General features: G+C 46.6%; 1 protein-coding gene across 4 annotated transcripts in view; it reads right to left on the bottom strand.

The window, feature by feature from the left end:
- Nucleotides 1–12,859, bottom strand: part of CACNA2D2 (calcium voltage-gated channel auxiliary subunit alpha2delta 2) — a 570,874-nt gene that overhangs the window by 159,901 nt on the left and 398,114 nt on the right. The gene's annotated exons all lie outside the window — the stretch shown is intronic.

Genomic DNA, 12,859 nt, shown 5'->3' with positions numbered 1-12,859 from the left:
CTGGCCATAACCTTCATATGCCCACAGGCAGTAATCCATGTGAACGGCTGGAAAAGCCTGTTCAATTCTACTACTAATAAAAACGAATCACCACTACTAATGAATAATAATACTTAGCACGTATATCTGTTCCCTCTGGCGACTGCAAAGCACTTTACCAAGGTAGGCAAGTATCATTACATCTCTGTTGCAGATGGGAAAACCAAGGCACAGAGCGAGAAGTCGGTTCCCCAAGATCTCGTGGTGAGCCAGTGGAAGAGCCAGGAACAGAACGATGACAAGGTGGTAGTGTCTGACCTCGGGACGCTGCTGTGTCCCTACTGATAGCATGGGAACGAAATGATGGCTGCTTTGCTAGAGAAATACGCCCCAGGTGTCCGGAAGGCACATCAATCCACCAGTAGGGCACCACTGCAGCTATCTACACAGCAAGAGATGAAAAGCTCTGAGTGCACCACGAATTCAGGAGTAGGCCTGAAAGAAGCATTAGCACCAGGGCCTAGCTCCCAAAGGTATCCAGTTACATCATTTCCATTGATTTAGGGGCCTAAACACCTGGAGGAGCTGGACCTAGGACTAGAGCTGGGAATTTTCCAATTAAACTTTTTTTTTTGGTGTGAGGGGTATGTGGAAAATGCTGATTTGCCAAAATCAAAAATATTGATGGGAAAAGGTCAGTTTTGATGAATATCCCAATTCAAAAAAAGGTTGAATTCCCCCCCCCCCCGCCAATTACGGAAATGGGACATTCTGGAATTTTCAACAGGAAAAGTTTCTTTTTTGGGGGTTGGAAATAACTTTGTGGTTTGAGATTTTAGTGAATTTATACTGAAAAAAGGTATTTTTTTTTAAAAAGTCAGAAATGAAATGAAATGTTCTAATTGACACAATCAGGTTTTTTGGGGGGGATTATCAGGTCGTGAACATTTTCGAGATTTTGACTTTTCATCCCGATTTGAGATTGGAAGATATTTTTAGCGCTCAAAAAGTCTCATGGGATGGGAGAACTCTTTCCCACCCAGCTGTAAGTAGGACAGGCATGGGACCCCCTCTGAGAGTGCCCACACTCCTGCATAGCTGGTTAGCATTATGGAGGACAGAGAGCTGGGACAGAGGGCTGATCTATGCCCAGCAGAATAAGTCTGATGCCTCTTTAAGACCCAAGCTAAAAAATACAGTAGGCCTAATTCTCATTTATACTAAAGGCCCTTTTATGCCACTGAGGTCACATCTACACTGCAGCTCAAAGAGGCATATCAATCTGTGCTAGCTCTGATTGAGCTAACATGCCAAAAATAGCGTGTAGCCATGGTGATATGACTGGAGGGATGCTAGGCATATCTTTGGTGTGGCTAGCCCCACCTGCCCCTTGTGCCATCGCTGCTACATTCTATTTTTAGTGCACTAGCTCGATCAGAGCTAGAACAGGTATGTCTCCCTGAGCTGGAATTTACCTCTCCAGCGCAAAATGTGGACACGCCCTCTGACTGTGTAAAGGTGCTTTAAAGTGAGTTACAAGATACAAAGGTGGGGAGGAAAGAGAGGAATAAGAGGGGGGCAGCTGTGAGCCAGTATACTGAACACAGCTCTGGGGGATCAGGACACCTGGGGTCTATTCTGGACTCTGCCACTAACCCATGGTATGACTTTGGAGAAGTCAGTTCACTCTGCTACCCCCGACCCTAAGCCCAGCATGACGGCACTTGCTTTGCAATGGGCTTTAAAATGCATGAACAAGAGGCTTTATGAAAATGCAAAGGAATCTTATTAGATTTCTCAGCTCTTCACATAACACAGAAATCCACGCGGGTGCTGACGCCCAGGGAGTGAGCTCCTGAGCTCTCCACACCACGACCCGGCTTTTCTAAGCTGCACAGGTTATACATAACAATCAGTCTCTTGAGTTCATTCGCTCCTCTTTTTTTTTTAATCTTTGCCAAAGGTACTGTTTAGAGATCTTTCTAGACCATTTATTTTTAAATTACCAGCCAGAGGAGAGACGAAGGGATGAGGGAAAAAAAAGGAAGAAGGAAAGTTAGTTCTTGGGCTGATAGCTTATCAGAATGAAATCCAAATGTCACATTAGTTGAGAAAGTTGGGAGATTAAATTTTCTAACGCCCTTCATCTGCAGCTGACATTTCAGGGGGCTTTTCTCCCTCCCCCCATTCTCCTCCTTTCCACGTTTAACTTCTTGAGCAAAAAGCTTGCAGAGCCTGCTCTGTGCACTGGGACTGCAGATATCTTCTTAAGGTTAATTTTTTAGGCTTTAGTTTGACCCAAGGACTGTAATTTGCGCTGTACACACAGAATGTGTGAGAGAGTGTAGTGCTTGTAGGCATTACACAACATCATTTGAACTGAAATGCTTTCTTTTTACAAAGCCATGAGAAGTCATTATTGTTATTTACTGGGTTTTACTTGCTTGTGCCATGCAGACCTATTCTGTGAACAGATTTTATTCCTTGTCTTGTGTATTGGCAGCCTTGCCAAGCTCACACATTCGAAAATCCCGAGTCAGACCACACAAAATCCCGAGACTGGTTTAAAAACGAGGGGAGTTTTTTTACAAAATAATCCCTGCTGGGATCTTCATTCCACTGCTGGGTTTTGAGCCTGCAGGGGTCATGTTTTCAAGCTCTTCTCCATGCATCAGGACTAGAAACTTAGTTTTTTAAATAGGAGCTGACTCCCGCAGCTGGGGCTTTAAGAAAAACACCAAATGTTAGGAGCCTTCTGGGGAAATCCTTGGAGGTAGCAACCTGGTGCAGAAAGGGATTCTTCATATGATGGCCTGCATTGCAACTTCTGACATTTGGTGCATTTTCTGTCTATCCTATGAGGTGGAGACAGGCCTGAAATGAATTCCCGGAGCTAAAGAGCCCCCATAATTTGGGCAGAGCTGAATTTTGCATTTTTCTAACTATCACCTGAGATCTGCATGCCTCTGCACTCTGGGATCCGGATTCAGTTCCAAACTTTGCAGCCAGCCAGTCATAGTGACACAAACCTAAACACAGGCACCAAGTCCGCCAAACTCTTGAGGAATCCCGCTCAGGAGTGGAATCTTGCAGCTTTGGCCCCTCTCTGCTCTGAACATGTTTGTACTTCTCACCCAGTGGGCGAGATTCTCAGTTGGTATAGGGACAATGGAGCTATGTTGATCTACACCATCTCATGGTCCGGCCCACATTTCTGCAGCCTCTTCTATGCTGTAAATGGCCTGAACCTTTTTGTAAGAAACCTACGGCTGAAGTGCCAAAGAGAGTACCTGGCATTAAAGCGGGGGTAGCATCTGCTCTCAGTTACACTGAGGTAAATCCAGAATAACTTCACTGACTGCAGTAATTACTCTGCATTGACCCCTGGTGTGAGCAGCATTACTCTACCGTATCTGTGCTGTGCATGAACACAAACAACCTTCTCTGTACATTTCACCTGGTGGAACCAGGCTGCAGCTACTTCAAGGAACTAAACCCTCATGTCCCTTCCTAGGTGTCTCCTACATTATTAGCCAATTACTCCAGAGTACATGGAGGATGCTTGGTTGGGGTCCCTGGCTGCATTGTCAAACCACCCTCCAACGACAGCACTTGCTTTGTCTCCCTCCTCTTGCAGGATGGCAAGGTCGATGCATGCAGCAGCCTTCTGACCCTGAACTGACAGCTATTAACGATTCCCGAAAAGCTATAATGAGACCCCAAATATAGCTGCCTGCCAATCATTTCACTCCACTGTCCATGGCCAGGCAGGCTGGTGAGAACGCTGTGCATGTGGAGGAAACAGAATGTGTGGGGAGGAGGAAGCAGTCACGCTGCGGTGGAGAACAGTTGTTCCATCTGAGCAGGAGCCCACAATGTGGGTATAGAGCAGTAATCTCTTGGAGCGCACCCTTATTTGTACAGATTAGGGATGAGTACAGGACACCCACTGTGGAAGAACTGCTGGATGGAAGAACTGGCTTGGAGGGTTCTGTGCAAACTACAGCTGCTAACTGAGTCTGTAACAAGTAGGGTACGTCTACACTGCACGTTAAGTCAGGCTCTGACTCCGGTTTAAAACCAAGCCATCCACATGCAAATCAGTCTGACTCAGGCCAGCAAAGCACTCAGGATCCTGGCCCTGCTAGGGCATGGGTCAGAGCCTGGGTCCTGCTGTGACGCGGATCCAAGCCCTGTCATTTTGCATTGTGAATGCAGCTGAAGCCGCAGACCCAAGTCAGAAGGTCTGCATAGTGCAGTATGGACCTGTTGACAGGAGTGGGAGACCCAGGTCCAGCAACTGTAAATCCAGGTGTATTATGCAGTGCGGACACTCAAGTGCAGGTCTGCAAACACTGAGTCCACAAGCCCAGGTCCCACAGACCTGGGCCTGCAATGCATGTACACATACCTATAGTGGCCTGATTGGTGCTAAACATGGACCCCACATAGCAAAAGCTCAGTTAGTAATTGTGCCAGCTAACAGCACTTTGCCCCTGCCACAAGCCAAAGCTGGCACATGGCATCCTGCTGTAACTGTTTCAGTGCACTGGTTTACTGCAGTGTAGATGGGACGCCTTTTGTAACTGGCTTGGCCAGTCTTCCTCCTTCCCAGGGTATCCCTGAGGGCATCACCCATGCGCTGCTGGTGGCTGCTCTGCGGGCACATGCCCTGGGCATTCTGTCTCCTGCCGAGGCACTGTGGGAGACCTGCCCAGATTTTCCCAGGCTGGACTCAGACAAAGCCAGGCAGTGTGGCAGGCGCCTATGCACTAATGCAACTGGGATGGCAGAAAAGTTGCAGTGTGGACACAAATCTGTGGCAAGTAAATTGACTGTGTCTCACTCCAGTTACAGAGCCACAATTAGAAACAACTGACCAACTTGCAATGTGTGTGATGTACAGAATTGCTTCTGTATGCTTAGGAACACAGCACCTACCACAGCTACAGAGACCAACAGCCTGAGTCTGACCTCACTCACAATGGTTTTACAACTTCATTGACTTCCAGGGAGTTATTCCCAATTGACACTGGTGTAAATGGGATCAGAATCAGTCTCTTTTGCCTCTGACAAGGCCAGAAGCTTCAGTCCGCTGCTGCCCCCTACAATAATGCACCAATTATGTGACACTACAGAGGGATTCTTCCTGACCTCCAACTGGTGACCAGTTTGTGCCCTGAAGCATGAGGACTGATACCTCTTGTGATTTTGAGTGACTCAAAATATGATTCTTTCAGTGACGCTATAGCCTCTCAAGAAGTAATGCAGTGCAGTGCCTGTGCCATGTAGTTTAGATTCCCCTTACACGAGAGAATTTGTCCTGACTTATGTTTTCCAGGGCTCACCATCCCACACTGAATTTATACCCTCCCAAGCCTCCTGCTATACCTGCTTTCACTCACGCCATTAGCATTGCTGTGGAAATAATATGATCTATTGGTGAAGGATTGGGTTTTTTTTATTTCCCCCGGTATGGTATAAATATCTGATATTTATAATAATTACACAGACAGCACCAACTCATGATTCTAAAGACACCGTCAAGCTGCCATGGCATTGATCATGTTTATGAACGCTAGTTGCGCACATGCAAGCCTGGACAGCTTCAGCACCTCTAACTTCCCACAGTCCTCTGCAAGGCACTTCATAAGCTGCTGCTGAACGCATGGAAAGCCGTCTATCTGCATTGCTAAGGAGCTGAGCACCTGCTGCTGTGTGGGAGTGAGGATGAGCCAGCAATGGGCGGCCTCCTCACACAAGCCTGCCGTTCAACTCAGTGGGAGTTTAGCACAAGTAACCACGCTGTGCCAATCCTTCACCAGATTCCTTAGCTCATCTATTGTAACCCCATCCCCTCTGTCTCCTTAGACTGTAATCCCAGCAGAACAGAGATGGTCTCTTTTCTACATCTACACAGTGCCTAGCACGATGGAGCTGACTGGGGCCTTTGGGTGCTAGCAGACTGTCAGTATTTAATAAAAAAAATCATATCACTGCTGTCCAGCAGGTTGATTCAGCCCAGCCCTTCCCGCTGCATGGTCATGGGTCCGTGACTCTGTCCTGGACTGCAGTCCATCTGCACAGTTCCCTTAGCTGCTCTCAGAACTAGAGGAGGACCAGGACCCTGTGACTTTCACATTGAGTCTCTTTCTGAAAGAAATCATAGAACCATAGAATCATAAAATATCAGGGTTGGAAGGGACCTCAGGAGGTCATCTAGTCCAACCCCCTGCTCAAAGCAGGACCAATCCCCAACTAAATCATCCCATGGTTGAACCAGAAATGATGGGCTCATGGTAGGAATCAGCGGGTGGAATTCTCTGGCCTGTGCTGGGCAGGAGATCAGATAAGCAGCTCTTTGGGGCAGGGTCTGTCTTTTTTGTGCTGTGTTTGGATAGCACCTAGCACAAGGGGGTCTTGGTCTGTGACTAGGCATTACAAGAATAAGAGAGAAAAGATGTAACAATGGTTCCTTCTGGCCTTAAAATCTATGAATTTCCGGAAGGATGGGATCTGAGTTCCCAGATCCATCTCCACCCCTATAGTTTTTGATAGATCTAACCCCCAGCTGAGCCTGTTTTCAGCTCATCTCTCGGGGGCAGGGATAGCTCAGTGTGGGGGAGGGATAGCTCAGTGGTTTGAGCATTGGCCTGCTAAACCCAGGATTGTGAGTTCAATCCTTGAGGGGGCCATTTAGGGATCTGGGGCAAAAATTGGGGATTGGTCCTGCTTTGAGCAGGGGGTTGGACTAGATGACCTCCTGAGGTCCCTTCCAACCCTGATATTCTATGATTCTGATTTCCACCATGTGGGGCCAGAATCTCACCAGAACTGCTTGTGAAATAACAACATCACACAATCTGAACATGAACCGCAGTCCCCATTCAGGCTCAAACTCAGACGTCTGGGCCTAAACCTGAGCCAGAGTAAGATGTGAATACAAACAAACACCAACCTCTGGAAATACACAATTTGGTCTAAAGGGAATTGCCCTCAAGTCCGTCGTCTTAGGCAGAACAACAGGAGCCCCTGTCCTGCCACCCACACTGAGTGACCCAATGAGCTTCACTCAGTCTAAAGTCATGGCTACCCTGCACTCTGAGATGCAACTGCAGGCTCTAGTCCAGGCCTAAGGTGCGAGGAGGTGTATCTTATACCTCGCTGTGTGAGCGCAGGCGAAAGAAATCTGTTCGGCATGACAGACGCTGAGAGGGTCTAAGGGACTGGAAGTAAGACTACGTGGCAGGAATTTACATGCTGAAGGGGCCAGACGAAGATGCAAATTACAGCAGCCTGGACTCATCCTAAGGAATGTCTGTACTGTAATTGGGAGATGTGATTGCGGCATGTGTAGATGTACCCAGATGTAGGTCAAAGCTAGCTCGAGTAACAAGAGCAGTGAAGTATGTCCCCAGGATCCTGGGCGGGCAGGGCTAATCCTTGCAGCTGCCTTTGGGGACTGGGAAGGGCATGAGGCAGTTAAATGAGGGAGCAGAGCTCTCCTAGGACTGCTGAGCAGAAGCTCTGAGGCCCGGAGTCCTCGGAACCCAAGATATTTTCATCCCTCTGTTAGGAGGATGCTGCCCTGCCCCAGACAGATGTCCCCTTTAACCAGGTGTGCATTGGAGTCCCAATCCCACTGCAGCCTGGGCCCAGCCCTGCTCCCACTGAAGCCAGTGGAGATTGTGCAGTGTACATCCCAATGTGAGGGAGCGGGGTGGGTTATGCAGCAGGATTATACAATTTGCCTGTGAAGTAGATGGCCGAGTTCATGTTCAGAGGCTCTGCCATTACTGTACTCACTCTTTTAAGGGCACAACTTTCTCCATTCCCATAAACAATTAGGCACGTAGCAAAGGAAACCTAGTTGCATAACGCGCCATTTCTAGACTGTCGGCTATGTCTGCGGCTACAGCTTTCTCAATCGACATCTTGTATCGAAAAGGTCAGAGCGGGACAGCGTCTGTGTGATATCTAATGTGAGTTAGTCCTTTGTACAAATGCAGGAGGCAGGCTCAAAAGATAGGGAAGCGTCTTTTCAAATCAAATACACACGCTTACAAATGTCTCACGAAGCAGCAGAATTGGAAAGTGGAGCGAGGTACAGGGCTCGAGTGCTGGAAAGGATGATACAAAGATGTCCCCAGTCCATACTGCCGAGCGCACAATGGGTAGGCTATCCCAGCCACAAAAGAAGGGGAAGTTGTGAAAAAAGCCTGCCTTCCATTTTATAACTCTGGGAAATTAATGACTTGCCACTGATCAGTGGCAAAAAATTAACACCATTGTTGTTATGGATAAAGGACCAGATCCTCCAGGGCTGACACGGGACACAGCTCTATTGATTTCAGTGGAGCTTTGCTAATAAACAGAAACTGGGGATCCACCCTGGAGGATATAAACACTGCCCCCTGCCATAAACACAATCATAATGCCTGGAAAATTATTGTAATTTTCTACCATTCCGCCAGTGGTATCCAGCTGAGAATGTTTGTTGATTTGAACACTTCGCTAGGACTAAACATTGAATCCCTCGCTTCAGGGAAGAGGCAAAAAGTTCTTGACTTCTGTAAACATTCTGAGTGTCTTGGGGTCCCTGAGTGAACCTTTGGACAGTCCCCATTCATTTGGGGAAAAAAATAAATTAAAAACGTGTTCAGGAAGATAGTGGACTGTTGGCAAAATGAATAGGAAACACAACTTTATTTTCCCTCCACATTTCAATCTGGCGTGAGGCTCATGAATGAAGTCACAGTTTCGCTGAATAGGCATTGTCTATAACAACTAACTTCATTTCAGGGAGTTCTCGTGCTCAATTTAAATCTAAAAAATGGAACTAAAAAGAGAAAAATATGCGGGTTTGCTATTTACTGCAATTGCAAGCGTCCTGCTATCTTTTTTTATTTCATCATCTCTTCTGTCTTTTATTTTGGCTGGAATTAAATTAGCCGGGATTTCATTGGGAAGAAGTAATAGTTCTAATAGGGTAGAGTCCCATCCATGCAAAATTACAAGTGTTTTCAATAGGGCCCATACAATTTTGCTATAATAAAAAAGGAGAGAGAGAGAGAAGCCTAAATGGGAAATGATTTGAGTGCTGCCATTGACATGGATACAAACTGCTAACTTCATTTGGTTCCAGCCCTGGAAACTAAGTTCCTTTTCTTTTCTGCTTTGTTTTGAGAGCTGCAGGTTTTAAAAGGCAGCGATTGCTGATGGCTCAGGAGACCTCAATGGCTTTGCAACCATCTGGAGGTGGAGGGCCTGATTCATTTTCAATAGCACAATATGCATCCTCTGGTGTGCAGTAGTAGACACCCTAGTAGGGGCAATTCACCCTGGAAGAGGGAAGCAGCTGTCTCCCAGGCATTCCATAGAATGCAAGACTGCATAAATGCCCAGCCAGTGGAGACTGCTTGAAAAACCTGCTGCATCTCCCAAGCATTCTGGACACCCCACCTTGCAGGTGGCCCTGCCCACTTTCTAGGCTGCATCAATCATTGATTTTTCGGGGCTGAACTGCAAAATCCCTCCCCAACCCCAGAACCAGAAGTTCATTTAAAAGCTAAACTGATTTTTTTTGGTTGTTCTCAACAAAACAAAAACAAACAAATTCATTTGGGTTGAAGGAAAAGTTTCAAACAGTGATCTGAATGGAGGTTTTCTAAACAAAATGTTGATTTGAAATGGTTAGTTTAGAAAATGTCCAAAATATCCTATTGTTTCTCCTAGTTCTTTTCCAGACAAAACTATTTGCTGAACTTGACCCAACTTTTCGATGCTTTTAAAAAAAGGCATTTTTGGGGGGGAATTTACTATTCGCTGAAAAAGTATTGCTGAGCTCTGTGCATTAGCTGGTGTAGCCTAGGCAATCTGCACTGCTTTGATTCATGTTCCAGCTGGACTTTCCACTACTGAGGCCAGCCTTCCATCTGCGCAACCCAAGGGACAGATGAATCAAGCCATTAATGACATGCAATTTTAGACCCAAGACCAAATTCCTAAACCACCATGCTTTGTAAAGCAGTTACCAGTTTATCCTCAGGAGTTGTCACTGCCCGTTCTGCTGTGGCTTCACTGCTATTGTTACGAGAGCTAGTTGTGACCTCGCTCAGGTATGTCGACAAGGGCTGCAATCACACCTCCTGAATGCAGTGTAGACATACTCTTGGCTGCCAGAGGGGGCTACAGCTCATTTCAGGGAAATTTCATGGAGGGAAATTTGGACAGTGCTTGCTTTGGCCACCCCTGGTTCCAGCCAGTATCAGGAGACCCACGTCTTCATGAGCACTGCCAATCACTGAAAATATTTTTATAGTCAAAACTGTGGCCTTTTCAAAAGCCAATATTGCGTCAAGCCCATTCCAGAAACATAGGAAGATTTTCCTAGCCCTCATCAGCTAGAGGCTGGTTTATGCCCTGAAGCACAAGGGTTTATATCCCTCATATGTTCTAATCCCATCTAATGTCACCGTGGTTGTTCTCATTACACATATATATGTCTAATCCTAAAGCTAACAGCCAGAAGTTGCTGGCGTTTTGCATAGGAGCAGCCTACCTTGCACTAAGATTGCTGCTGCAGAACTACCAAGTGACTCCTGCCTGGTAATAGGAGGGAGGTCTAAGAGAACATCTACACTGCAATTAAAAGCCTGTGGCTGGCCCATGCCAGCTAACTTGGGCTCGCTGAGACTGGGCTAAGAGGCTGTGCAAGGTCTTAGAGCCAGAGCTCCAGCCCATACCCCAACATTTATACCACAAACAGCCTTGCAAGCCCAAGCCCTGAAAGCCCAGGACAGCTGGCATGGGCCAGCCACAGGTGCCTAGCTGCAGTGTAGACATACCCTTAGAGGCAAGTGGGTAGCTAAGCACTTCATTTCCAGGAAGAGAGAGAGACTGCAGGAAGAGAAAGGATGGTCTTCTGGTTAAAGCAGCTCAATGCTGCCCCGGAGAATTGGATTGTATCCCTGCCTCTGCCACAGAGTTCCTGTGTGATGCTAGACAAAGTTTTTGCAAGCGATCACTAATTGTGAGTTCCTCATTTTCAGAGTGCCCGACTTGAGCCCCTGAGATCTGACTTGCAGAAGTGCTGAGCACTCACAGCTGTGACCGAAGCCAATGGGAGCTGGGCTCTGCACAAATACAGTGCTACATAATGCTAAGGACTCTGAAAAATCAGTAATTCTGTCTCCAGAGCAGGATTTGAATAGCATGTTGGAAATTAGGCCCAGGGCCACACATTGGAGAATGAGGAAACAACAAAATATTGAACAGCTGTCCACTCAGTGAGCACCATCTTCCCTGTGCACTGAATGAGGCAGGGCCCAGTGCAGAGCATAGCATGTGATCATGTAGTTAAAGACTGTATCACATGGGGGCTGAGTTAAGGTTGCAGAGGCATCCTTAATTCTGGCATTTCCTAACTTTGGAGTGCTTGACTTTGCAACCTTAACAACATTCTTTTAACTTAGGGTTTTTTGTTTGTTTGTTTTTAAACAAAATTTCATAGGCTTTTTAAAAAAGCAGACTGACAATCCCCCAGAAATTCCACCACATGGAACCATTTTGACTCCCTTGTGGGTCTTCAGTGGAGCTGGCACCAATAACTCCACTGCAGAGTCTGCCACTTGGGTCTTACGCTGGGAACTATCAGGCAACCTTAACTTTGGGCATCGCTACTTGTGCCACCTATCATTTTTAGTTCTTTGCCCAATTTAATTTTAAATGCTTCAAGGGATGACAGAGCTTCCAATTCTCCCCCTCAAGAAGTATGTAGGTTGATAAGCACAGGGCTGATGCATAGATGCACCATGTTTATGGAGCTTCCTCGCACTCTGTGTTTAATTAGTGGTCTTATATTACTTAAGAGATCTGTAAATAAAATCAACCCATGCCCCATCTTCTGTTTTGTCAAAGCATCTTCCTACTCCCTGCTTTACTTGCTCAGATTAGCCCCATGGGCTGATAAAGTCTCAGACTTCCCCTCCAAGGAAGTCACACCTGTTTGCATCTGTCATTGCTGTTTATCATTGCTGTAGCTCTCGTTAAACTTTATGTTCCTGGGACAGCAGGAGCAGACCGTGTGACCTGTTGCTGGGTCAGCGGGGGACGACGGTGTTGGGGAGCGTTTGTCAGCGATTGCACTTTGAAGAAATCGATCTGATCTGTTTTGAATTTTCCCTCAAGCACTGTTCTTTCTTGTTGTTTCAGAGCCTCTGTGACAGGAAAACTAGATCTGAATATCTGATGCATTGTTTGGCACTCAACTACTATGTATAAATTCTAGAGGTGATTGAATCCTATTCGTCAGACTGAGCTAAGGCTTCTTATCAGCTCATAATCCATCCCTGCTTTCCGTGCATGTATTTGTAAGTGTTCAGCGAGTAGTTTGGACTAATCCTTTTCAGATGATGGGTGCTTTGCAAGCTATTTGGTCCAACTATTTGCTGGTCACGATTCCCGATGTGCCATTGGCCACGTGGATTTGTTTCTGCTCTTTGCGTGGATGATTTGAACAAGTAATATACAGGAGAACGAATCACACACTGCAGTGTGAATTAATTCAGCTTGCAGGAGTTGCAAATATTTTCATGGATGCCAGAGAATGTTGGTGCCCAACAAGGATGGAATCTGCCCAAGTCGGCCTGAAGGAATAGCCAAGGAAGAACTGCAGGATTTGGCCTTGCGGTGCAGATCTTAGGACCACACTGAGTGAATAGGCAACACCCACTAAGGTGCCGTGCAGCCAACATGGCCCGACTGCTATTTGTCATATAGTCTAGTACATCCCAGAGGTTCCCACATTTCTTCACAGCACGGGTGTCATCTTAACAGAGAGATTGCCACGGGGCGCTTCCCCTCCCAGTCCCCCACCTGG

Source organism: Eretmochelys imbricata, chromosome 7 (assembly GCF_965152235.1).
Source record: "Eretmochelys imbricata isolate rEreImb1 chromosome 7, rEreImb1.hap1, whole genome shotgun sequence".
Taxonomy (NCBI): Eukaryota; Metazoa; Chordata; order Testudines; family Cheloniidae; genus Eretmochelys; species Eretmochelys imbricata.
Note: the sequence above shows the minus strand (reverse complement) of the source record. Positions and strands in the feature narration are given on the sequence as shown.